The sequence below is a fragment of the Pistacia vera genome, unplaced genomic scaffold (genome assembly GCF_008641045.1).
Source record: "Pistacia vera cultivar Batoury unplaced genomic scaffold, PisVer_v2 Contig57, whole genome shotgun sequence".
Taxonomy (NCBI): domain Eukaryota; kingdom Viridiplantae; phylum Streptophyta; class Magnoliopsida; order Sapindales; family Anacardiaceae; genus Pistacia; species Pistacia vera.
Genome location: NW_022196412.1, coordinates 537,443 through 550,263, shown reverse-complemented (window position 1 = coordinate 550,263; position 12,821 = coordinate 537,443). Strand labels below are relative to the sequence as shown.

Below are 12,821 nucleotides of genomic sequence, written 5' to 3'. Positions count from 1 at the left end.
TTATGACGAGTGAAACGTCTAGAACTGCAACGTCAAGTATGTCTGGGTCTAAACCTACAACGACATCTAGAGGAGAATTATCAGTGACTGATCGTGCCGCATTTGCTGAATAGGACAAGATGGATCAGAAAGCTAGAGGTTTGATTTGCATATGTCTTGAGGACTCTGTTCTAACGAATGTGATGGATCAGGATACGGCTAAGGGTTTATGGCAAAAGTTGGAAAATATGTATTTGAGTAAGTCTTTGGTGAACGTGTTGTTCCATCGCAAGAAACTCTACAATCTCCGTATGCATGATAGGGATTCTTTTGCTGCACACCTGGATGAGTTTAATACTTTGGTGAATCAACTGTTGGTTATGGATGTACAACTCACCGAAGCTAAGAAAGTGGTAACATTGTTATGCTTGCTGCCTGATACGTGAGACAACCTGATTGTTGCGATTGTTGGTGGAGGATCAACACATATGTCTTGGGAATCTATATGTTCTACATTGTTAGCAGACGATATGCGGCGAAGAGGTTCAGAGGGTTCGTCTAGGGATGCTCTAACTGCTAGGGGACGAAATCTTGATAGGAATTCTAATAAGTCTGGCGACAGGGGAAAGTCGCAAGGTAGATCTAAGAGCAAGGATAAAGGTCAGATTAAATGCTAGAGATGTTAGGAATTTGGGCATTTCAAGAAAGATTGCAGAAACAAACCAATAAAGGGGAAGGAAGTTGAAACCTCGTACAAATGGGAATCAAATGGTAATATATATGTGGCTGTTGCGTGTATGGCTAGATCAGACCAATCAGTCTGGTATGTTGATACTGGTGCGTCATTCCATATGACACCTCATAAGGAATGGTTTTGTGAGTATGAGACATACAATGGAGGAAACGTTTTGTTAGGAGATGATACTCATGTGAAGATTATTAGCCATGGGAAAATCAGGTTGAGGTTGCATGATGGTTCAGTGAGGACGCTCCCTGAAATGATGCACATCCCTGGTATGAGTAGAAATCTGCTCTCTGTTAGAACAATGGCTGATGCAGGTATAGTATTTAGTTGTGATAGAACATCCTACAAAATGACTCGAGGATCTATGGTTATTGCATGAGGAGTTCGATATGGAACACTTTATAGGCTGTGGGCATCAGTTGTAAGAAATTCCTCTTTGGGTGGTTATGTTTCGGAAAAGGAGGCTGAAAAAGAAATTGATTCTAAAACATTGTGGCATCAACGAATAGGGCACATTGGGGAGACGACTTTGTCTACTTTGGTGACTCAGAAAATGGCTGAAGGTATTCCTAATTGTTCTATGAGTTTTGGGTTTTGTGAGGAATGTTTACAAGGCAAGCAGAATCAAGTCAGTTTTTAGTCAACATGCACGAGAGCAACAAAAATTCTAGAGTTAATTTATAGTGACTGACATTTTTGGGCCCACTCCAGTGGAATCTGTTGGTAAATCCAGGTATTACATATCTTTCATTGATGATTTTTCTAGATACTGTTGGGTTTATTTCATGCACAACAAGTGTGAAGCTTTTGAGAAATTTTGGGAATTTAAAGCTTTAGTTGAGAATCAGTTTGACAGGAAGATTAAAGCTTTGCGAACTAATTATGGCAGTGAATTTTGCTTTGGTAAGTTCGAGCAGTTTTGTGCAACACATGGAATTGCAAGGTAGAAAACTACACCTTACACGCCCCAGCAAAATGGAGTGGTTGAACATCTCAATCGGTCACTGTTAGAGAAAGCTAGGTGTATGTTGGATATGACAGATTTGGGGTCTGAATTTTGGGCTGAAGCTACTGCAATGGCTTGTTATTTGAAGAATCGGTCTCCTACCTCTTCTGTTAAAGACATGACATCGTATGAAGCTTTGTATGGTAAGAAACCTAATATGTTCTTTATTCGGGTTTTAGGTTGTGATGCGTATATGCATGTGCCAAAGGAGAAGAGAAGTAAGCTTGATAGAAAATCTGAGAAATGCAAGTTTGTGGGGTTCAAGGATGGCCTCAAGGGGTACAAGTTATGGAATCCTGTGAGTAGAAGCATCATCTACAGTAGAGATGTTATTTTTAGAGAGGTAAAACAACTTATGGGAGCTCCTAAAGATCTTGAACAGTCAAAGAAAATTCAGTTTGATGTGACTATAATAAAGCAAGAGAATGAGGTGACTTCTAATGTTGCTGTAGAGACTGATAATGTAAAGCCTACATAATCTGATCATGAAGATAAATTTGATATTGTGATTGATAAGGGTTTTGTGGATGGTTCAAAGGAAGATTCTGATGATGAAGTTGTGGTGTCGCCAACTTTGAAAAGATCTACAAGAGTTAGAAAGGCACCAGTTCGTTTCTTTCTAAGTGTCTTGAGTGGATTGCATGCTTTGAATGTGACAGGTGAAGAACCTAGGAATGTAAATGAAGCAAGAGCCATGGAAGATGCAAATCTGTGGGAGCTTGCAATGAATGAAGAAATGCATTCGCTGTACAAGAATAATACATGTGCTTTATGTAAATTGCCTAAGGATAGAAAGGCAATTGGTTGCAAATGGGTGTTCAAAAAAAAGCTGCAGGCAGATGGAACAATTGCAAAGTATAAGGCGAGGCTCGTTGCAAAGGGATTCTCATAGATTAAGGGTGTTGATTATGGTGAGACATTCTCTCTTGTGGCCAAGTTAACATCAATCAGGTATGTTCTATCTATTGCTGCTGCGTATAATCTTGAAATTGAGCAACTTGATGTAAAGAAAGCATTCTTACATGGAGATTTAGAGGAGGAAATTTACATGAGGCAACCTAAGGGGTTTGTATGTAAAAGGAAGAAAGACTTGGTGTGTAGGTTGAGGAAGTCTCTGTATGGACTTAAACAATCACCAAGGATGTGGTACCAAAAGTTCGACTCTTATGTTCTTCAACATGGTTTTAGCCACAGCAATGTGGATCACTGTGTGTATGTAAAAAGGTTAGAAAATGTCTTTGTTATTTAAACCTTATATGTAGATGGCATGTTGTTGATAGGGAATAGCAAGGAGTTAATAAACTCTGTGAAGGGTTTGTTTGCTGCACAATTTGACATGAAGGATCTTGGAGTTGCAAATTTTATTTTGGGTATGCAAATTACAAGAGATCGTCAGAGTTATAAACTGTGGTTAGGGCAAAGAAAGTACATTGAGGAGGTGTTGAAGAAATTCAACATGGCAAACTGCAAACCTGTAAAGAATCCAATGACTTTGGGAGTGAAATTGTCTACTGATCAATGCCCTAAGTCTGAGGAAGATGTTGAAGAAATGACACATGTGCCGTATGCTAGTGTTGTAGGTAGTTTGATGTATGCCATGGTATGCACGAGACCTGATATTGCACGAGCAGTGAGAGTTTTAAGTCATTTTATGTCAAATCCTGGCAAGGAGCATTGGAGTGCTATAAAGAGGGTTCTTAGATATCTGCATGGGACTTCTAATTTAGCATTTGTTATGGGGCCATGGTGACTGGGGATGAGCTAGATGTGATAGGTTTTGTGGATGCTGATTGGCTCGATAGTAGGCGTTCTACAAGTGGGAATGTATTCACTCTATTTGGAGCTGTTGTTTGTTGGATGAGTAAAAGGTAAAGTATTGTGGCTTTGTCATCGACTGAGGCAAAATACATGGCATTGACACCTGCTAGCAAGGAAGCTATGTGGCTTCAAAGATTGAGTTTAGAGCTTGGTTTCAAGCTTGATGCTATGAAGATAGGGTGTAACAATCAAGAGGCTATTTACTTAGCCAAGAATCCTGCCTTTCATTTGCGATCAAATCACATTGACATACAATACCATTTCATCAGGCAAAAGGTGGAGGAAAAATTGGTGTTGTTGGAGAAGGTTTATACACTTGTTAATGTTGCAGATTTTCTTACCAAGGCTGTGAGCTTATCAAAGTTTACATGGTGTGTTAATGAGGTATGCCTTCATTGTGTGAAGTATTCGCCAAATGGGAGAATGTTGGAGTTGTCGACTACTTCAACATTAATGGGTTACACAGATGCATTCGACGGTCCTGCTGACCGGACAGCGGAGGGAGGCCCCGTTCCCTGGTGAGGGTCGTGGGGGTAGCACCCAAGGCCCTTAGGCGGTTTGGGCCTTTTTCATGTATAACCGTTAAAAGATTTCTTTAAGTTATTAATTTCTTATTGGGTTGGGCTTAGGAATAGGAATCCTTATAAAACTAGGGTTTGTCACTTAAACCTAGTATATAAACATATTTTTCTCTTGTTATGAGTGTGATAGCAATCATAGGGCAACTCATTCATTATAAACGAGAGAGGTGAGGAAGTATTGCAATAATATTGACTCGGCTGGAAGTAGCCCATATTGGGTGAACCAGAGTAAATCGTGCGTGTCATTTTCTCTATGTTTATTGTTTGTGATTTGCTTTATTGTTATTTTGTTCTTGCTGTTGTCTCTATTTCGTTCAACCAGGACCTGGGAGCTTCACCGGGTCGGGTTAACATTTTTCCTATCCACTCAAAACCCTAGAATTTTGGATGATGATCAACGAACAATTGAAGATCAAGATGTTGAGGCCTTTGAAGAAAAAGTGCCAATGAGTGCAATGGTGGTGACGAAGTTGATTTATGGTGAGTGAATCAACCAGAAGTCGAAAAAAACTAGCAACGATAACAAGTAGCTTTTACCAGCGATTGGCGAGGCTAACGGGGGTGGGGTGAGGTGGGTTTTGGTTGAGAGGAAAAGGGGAGTATTTTCGAGGTGATGGAGAGGGTTGTCGACATCAGCATCGATGAGATCTAGCCAAAATCGAACTGATTTCGACCAAATCTTAGGCAGATTTTCTAGAGAATTGGCTCAAGGGACGATTGGGATTGCATTTGGGATGTCGCCATCGCCAACCGATTTGTATTTGGGATGTTTACTGAATTTCAAACCTATAGGGACTTAACTATAATTTTTAGGGGTGTATTTACTAAATTTTAAAAGTTTGTCACCTGATTTGAATGACTGGTCAACCCAGGACCTAACAACTTTGCCTAGTTTCACCCTAGGTTGGTTATTAAAACATTGCAAATGAACCACAATGTTATTATAATAAGTAAACCCAAGATTTGAATCCAAAAACTCAAGGAAATGAGCAAACCTCCGCATCAAGCCGGGTTCAACTCGGCCTGCGTATACCCTGTTGGGCGGGCCGAGTCTTCATAGACCAACCCGGCGGCTCAGCGGGTTGTATATTTTTCTTTTTTAAAAACCCATCCAACTCGTTGGGTTGACCCGGCGGGTTGGCCGTTGACAAAAAAAAAATTTAAAAATTAATTAATTAATTTTTTTTCAAATACCCTTTTTACCCTTAAAATATAGCTGTCTTATAGCAGTTGAAAGGGTCTTTTTGGTCATTTTCTTTTCTCATTTTTTTCTATAAATAGGGCCTAAACTCTCATATTTTCTCACGTCTCAAATTCTCGCATTCTCTCATTTTCTCTATTGAAATCTCTCAATTATTCTCTTTGTTGTCAATTTGCTCTCATTTTAATTTTTATTAGTTTTTGCAATTTTTAATTCATATTTCCAAATTCCAATTCTCCTTCTTTAATTTTTTATTTCTTCTATATCCAATTTTTTTTTTTCTTAACTATAATGGATAGATATTTCCATCCCATCAATTTCGATGATGAAGGAAATTATCATAATCCCCCTGAATTTACTAACGTAAATATAGTAGATTCAAATAGTCTCACTTTCCCATTCTCAGAATCCGATACACCTCATAATATTCCCTCCATTCCTCCCCATGTTGCTACAGCTTTTGGTGGTTCTAGAAGTCGTCCTCGTAATCGTCGTGCTTGTCTAACTCCATCTCAAGCAAAAGCGGGTTCATCAACTACAGTTGAAACCAACGATAGGCAAACATAAGATGTTTTGGTGCATTTCGATAAGTTTTACGAGACAGAAAATGGAGTTCACATGAAGAAAGCAAGATGCAAGTATTGTAGAAATATTTATAAAGCTGATGCAGGTAATGGTACTAGTACTTTAAAAATGCATGCTAATAAACATATTACTCAACATGAAAATACATAAATCAATCAAACTCAAATAACTAATATGGGTACTACTTGACATTATAATTCTGATGTATATAGGGAACAATTAGTTTTATATATTGCTGCAACTGATCAACCTATTAATATGGCTGAAGATAAATATTTTGAAAGATTTATTAAAAATTCATTTTTTCTAAGATTTAAAAGTTATTTTGAATTGAAACTAGAAATGATAGAATAAAATTGTTTGGGAAAATGAAATTAGAATTAAAAAATAAAATACATAGTTGTCATGTTAGTATAGCTCTAACCGCTGATATTTGAAGTGGTAGAGCTAAACAAGATTATATTTGTGTGACTAGTCATTATTTTGATAACGAATGTAAATTAAATAAATCTTTATTGGGATTTAGATTAATAGATGTGGATTATAGTAGTCAACAAATTTATAATAAAATTGTTGAAGTTTTAGAAGATTATGATGTTCATAAAGTTATAAGTTTTACTTTAGATAATACAAGTTCTAATAGTAGAGTTATATATTTTTTTAAAATAAATTTTCCTTTTTATAACAATTTGAAGTTTTTTCACCAACGTTGTGCATGTCACATTATTAATTTAATTGTCAAAAGTGGTATGAAAAAAATTAGAAATAATATTGATAGAATTAGAGATTCTTTAGCTTGAATTACTAGTAATAATATAAGAAATGTTGAATTTCAAGATGCTTGTATAAAATCAAATATGTCTCCTAAAACTTTTGCATTAGACATGCCTGTTAAATGGAATAATACTTATTTAATATTTGATTCATGTTTATTTTATGCAAATTTAATTAGTTATTTTGTAACAAATAATAGAGGTCCTCATTATTTGGTAGACAGTGATTAGCATATAGCTAAAAAATTTTATTCTTTTCTTAAAATTTTTTATCAATCCACTTTACAACTTTCTAGTGTGTATTATCCTATTAGTCCATTAGTAATACATATAATGATAAAAAATGTAGATATATTTAAAAAAAAAAAACAGAAACAATGAAATTTTAGCGAGACCAATAGAGGCAATGGAATTAAAATTTTAAAAATATTGGAAACTCATTCATTTTCTTTATTGTTTAGCTGTCATATTTGATCCTAGAATTAAATTAGCAAGTTTAAAAAATGGTTTAGACATACTAAGTAAAAATTTACAAGCCGAAGCATATGTCAATCAATTAAAAGAGATAAAATAGTGTCTTGCAGAGGTATATTTGCAATATGAAAACAGGTATGAGAACCAGCGAAGAGGCGAAATACTCGAGGAAGCAGCATCAGAAGAAACAAATGAAGACTTTAACTCCTGAAGTGCACTTAATAGGCTGAAGAGGACCCAAACGCGAAACACAACCTCCTCTTCAAAAGCATCAACAACGAATGTACTGTCCTCTATGCAGCTACAAAGTAATGAGTTTCACCAATATTTGGAAACCTCCCGACGTGCTACCAACAGATCCACAACAAAGAGCCAACTTTGATGTCTTAGAATATTGGAAAACCAGAAAATGTATTTTTCTGGTATTATAAAGACTTGCCCTGAATGTTTTCTCTGTTCCTGTCTCAACCATCTCATCCGAACAAACATTTAATGCAAGTGGAAGAATTTTAAATGAAATGAGAATTAAACTTTCACAAAAAAATGATTGAAATCCTCACATGTCTTCGAGATTAAGAACAGTCCGGCCATCAAGATCAATACGAGGTCATCGACGATACTTTAATAGAATCATTTTAATTTTGTAATATAGATGATACAGATCAGGGAGGTCCTAGTCAACCCCCAAATTAGTTGTTTTATAAATTATAACTTTATAACTTGTAAATTAATTGTCAATTATTGCACTCTTTTTTCTTTACCAAGTTTTTGTCCCAATTAGGTTTTTCTTGGTAAAGTTTTTAACAAATCAATAATTGTTGTATTTTCTTATTTCTTATTTTATTTTTTGATAAATGAATAAATCTAATTTTTCTTATATTACAATTTAATTGTATTAAAATTAAATTAATATTTGAAATGTTAACAAAAAAAAAAAATTTAATTGAATTATTGATATTTAAAAAGTTAACTAAAAACAATTACACAAAAGAAAAAAATTAAAAATTAAAAAAAAATCTAGGGTAGCCTAACCAGCATCAAAACCTATCGAGTTAAGGTTAACGGGCCAGGCTAGGCCAACCCTTTTGGCCAAGAGATGGACCTAACCCAACCCACCCTTGTTGGTGGGCCATGTTAGGCCCAACCTACGTTTTTGCATAACCTGCCACAGGCCGGGCCGGACAGGTTATTTTTCCGCCTTTAGTTACAATTTAACTTCTTGTTACTTGAGGCAGTGAGTGTCGCTTGACCGTTTTCCAAAGTTACACTTTACATTCCCAAAAGTCCCAATGTATTGTGAAGTCACTCAATTTCAATGTAATGTCAAGAATGTCAAAAACAATATCAGTCACCAGATTAGTTAGTTTTAAGGAGCATTACCAGTTAAGGACACCTTTTTGGCACATCAAAACATTAATACTTCTGAAACTGAGGGCATGAAGCAACCAAGAAGAAACCCAACAGGCAACTCGGTTCCTTCAAGAGATCTATAGACTCGTATAGTTCCTCGAGCGTGGAATAGTTATTTGCCTCAGCTGCTCCACACTTGGGTCATAATTCATTTTCAAAATAAAACCAAAACTAGCGCAGTAAGCATAATAGACATAGCATATCAAACCATACCCAGGTGATATAGCACATTCTCAGCCTCTGCTAAGATAAACGATTGAAAGAACATGGTCGATGGAATTGCAATATAACGAATTAGCACATTGACGAAATGTGTACATGTGTGGGCACTAGAATAAAACTACTCTGAGGATAGCCATTCCTATGTTGATTGATGCATAGCATGCATCCAACATGAGGCCATCTCTTCTTGTCTGAGAGGAATCTTATCTCAATGCTGTAATGAATTATGTGCTCATTAGGAAAGTTTAAGAGGAGGCAAAGCATTCATGAAATTTGTTGTATTGTCTTCTTCCCAGCAACTTCAGTGTACCATGATTTCCAAGCTTCCACATAATGAGAAAAAAGGTCTCTAAGAGCTGCAATAGTATTAGCAAAACCAGCAATTAGTACACCTTCCAAATTGTCAACAGTAAGATATTTAAATAGTAAAAGATATAACTTTTAAGAGCATTACTTAAATAAAGTAAACGTCTTTAATGAGCTGACAGATGAAAGATTGAGTCTTCAAATTGAAACAGGAGGCAAAACCTTAACCATCCAGTTCAAATATTTTAACAGCGAATGAACTAACTACTAAGAGTAGATTAAGAAATCATTACTGCTGCATTTTCTTGAAATTCCAGTCTCAACACTCTGTTAGAGACCTGGAAATGCAGATGTCAGGTTAAACAAACTTATTGACCATAACAAAGTGTTGTTGAAAGAAAAGCTCAATATTACTGGAAGAAGCATTTATTAATGTAATCCATATATTGAACAGTCATTCTCAGAAATTACCAATCAAAATTTAAAGGGTCAAGAAGCAGAAATCGGATAACTGACAGATTGATGAGGTACAAATAGTTTGACACCTCCACCAATATCTTTTTATTTACTCGATTTATTTGTTCCCATAAACTCTGATACATCTGTGTACATTAATTGGGTGAATCCTAAACATCAACACTCAAAATCACTTCACAGATCATAATGAAGTATCAGATCATACCTTGGTTGTGATATTGAGGACAATACACAGAAGCTAAACCCTCCCAGTCATATGTCCTCTTTGCATTATTCTTTAAGGGATCAACTTCCGGCACAATTGCCGGAGCAAAAGGACCAAACTGGTAACTGCTTGGACACTGTTTTCCATCATTTTCAACATTGCTTCTATCAACCACCTTTATCAAATCATCAACTTGCAGTTGATTTTCCATTTTAATACTTTGGCTTATATTCCCATCTATCAAAGAGTCCACTTTGTTCCTTTTGAAACTGATGTTAGTAACATCAGTTCCAAATGTTCTCTTCTTAGATTCATTAAGGATCAACGAATCAGCATAACCAATCTCCAACTTTTTAACCCCCAACCACCTGAAAGCTGGCTTCCTGCTATCTGTAGTATGGGTCTGCATAGAAAAAGTTGAAACTTAAGAAAACTGTGTAATTGCATTAGTGTTTAAATAAGTTTGGTCGAATTCTAGAGAACTAAAATACAGATATCAAGTAGTTTCTATATCCTTTGCCAACGAGTACTAATCTATGATATTTTGTTTACCTTCTCAATAAGATTCATGGAAGACAAGACATTAGCAATGTCATACAACCTCCTTACTTTCGCTGCAGAATTAATTAAACAAAATGTCAGTCACAGGAGTTCTCAGTTTCTCTTTATTACAGAGGCGGGTCCAAAAAAAGCAATCTAAGTTAAGACTTCAATTACTTCTCATTATTGATGAATTGTGGGCATCCCCGAGCAGTAACTTTGCAACTTCATCGAGGGTGATCATATCTGCCTGAGAAACAAAACAACATACTATTAATACTTACATTGCAAGATAATGGCAGTCCTAAAAGAAAATTCCTGAGTTTTCACTCACATTAGAGCTGACAAAGAGCCTGACAAAATTCTGTGTTAGAAGCCCAAGAGACTTTTCTCTTCTGCTATCTGTGAAGAAAACATACATATAAGTCTGACTGAAACATGTCACTTAATTGCGTCCGAGTTCTCTGATAATTACAACGTCCATTGCTCATGAATAATGAACACTTATGAGACAAACACAAAGCACCGTCCCCAATTCAAGGGCATATAAAGAACTCAATCCATACGAAAACATTAAAATTAGAGTCACTTTATATCATTAGTCATCAATTTTGCAAACTAAAGCGATCTAAAGCTTTGAGTTAAAGCATTTGCAAGTAAAAAAAAGCATGAGTAGTTATTGTATCCTTAAAAAAAGTTACATTAAAAAAGAAAAAAAAAAAAAAAAACTCCTTCAATTACCGTTTTTGAAGATTTGGAAGAGGCCTAGCGTTCACACTATCGCTTTGGCTTCCAGTATTGGGTTAGATGAACTTTCATCCTCTTCATCATCATCCTCATCATCCGACACCTTAAATAATAATAAACGCCATGAATTTCACTTCAAAATCCCCCAAAAAAAAAATTTACCATCAAATTATAGCATGCAACGACCCTAATTGACCTACTTTTGCATTATTGTTGGCATCGAAGGTAGTGAAAGCATCCCTCAAACCTTCTTCCTACAATCAAACCAAACAAAATCATTTAGATTTTTCATATAAAATATCAACCTTTAAAAATAGAATAAACCGAAAAACAATAACATTACCTTTAGCTCCTGCAAAGCCCTAGGGATTGCCTTAAACCCTTTCCATGTATCTATTCTTTGCCCTTCTGCAAGAACCTAAATTAACCAAATAGCTTAATTTAATATCAATAGAGATAAGCACAGATTTGCATAATTTATAATGAAGTGATTAGAAAAATAGAACCAAAAAAATAAAAAGGGAAAGAGCAGAAGCTTACTCCAACGCTTTCCAAAACATTGACAATATCGTAGATTCGCCGTCTCTCGACACCTGCATCTCTCAAACCAGTTAACCTACAGAGTCACAACGTTTCAAAAATAAATATACGAAATTCAAAATCAGATCAAACCTAATTTTGTCGCTGCGTCTCAAGACCGATCGACTCAACGCCCTCTCGTTATACAAGCTCAAGAAACTGCAAATAACGAAACAAACATCAACAACAAGTATAAACGTCAAGAATCATAATGAAACAGTTCTTTCTCCAATCAACAAACAAAACAAAGAAAATACTTTGAGTGAAGGCCAAGAGATTTCTGTTTGCGGCTAAATGTAGTGTCTAGAAGAAGGATCTTGAATCTTTGGAAGAAGATTGCGGCATCCTTGAGAGAGTGATAGAAGAGAATTGTAGAGAGAGGCGGAGGGGCTTGAGAAAGGCAAAGGGAGAGGACCGTTAAGAAGAGAGAGAGGGGGGGTTGAGGGTTGACTATTGGCGTTGGCGGGGTAAAAATTTGAAAGGGAGGGATGTGAAAGAGGGCGTGTGGTTTTAAAAGTTTAAAAATAAGAGCTGGATTAGCGGGAATTTGAATTGGGATCTAGACGCGCTCGAGTTTGGTAATGAAGTTACTGTTTTGCCCCGGTTTGGTTTGATGATTGAGGGTGTTTGGTGGTAAATTTGAGTTGGTAACAGAGTCTAACGTAGCTTGTCGTCCTTGTGGATCTTATTTAAGTGAAAAGATCTGATTAAAAAACGGAACATTCGTCGGTTTGATATTATTTTAACTTCGGTTTAAATCACTTACGTCTCCATTAGTTTTATATACAAAAAAAATATGGAACTGTTGCCACAAAACACTATGTCACTATGTTTGATAATTGACAGCCACGTGCAGGCCTCGGGTGCGGGTGGTCCAGCGGCTACCATTTTATTTTTAATAAAGATCGACTCACAATTCAATTTTTTAAATTTTCTCACATAATCTCATATAACAGTTCGTATTACTATTAATCGTAAATGGACAGTATGACCTATAATAAACAGACAGAACTCATTTACAAGTTGACCAAATTAAGTAAGTATTACCTTTTATATTTTGTTAAAAACATGTAATATTATTTTATATATATATATATTATATATATATATATATAGAATACGAGATCAATTTGCGCCCCATTGAATATCCTAAAAACTCAATAAGACAGATGA

General features: G+C 35.8%; 1 pseudogene; it reads right to left on the bottom strand.

Annotated features, from left to right (window-relative positions):
* Positions 1 to 9,005: 9,005 nt before the first annotated feature.
* LOC116108790 lies at positions 9,006 to 12,422 on the bottom strand (annotated as a pseudogene).
* Between the last annotated feature and the right edge of the window lie 399 nt (positions 12,423 to 12,821).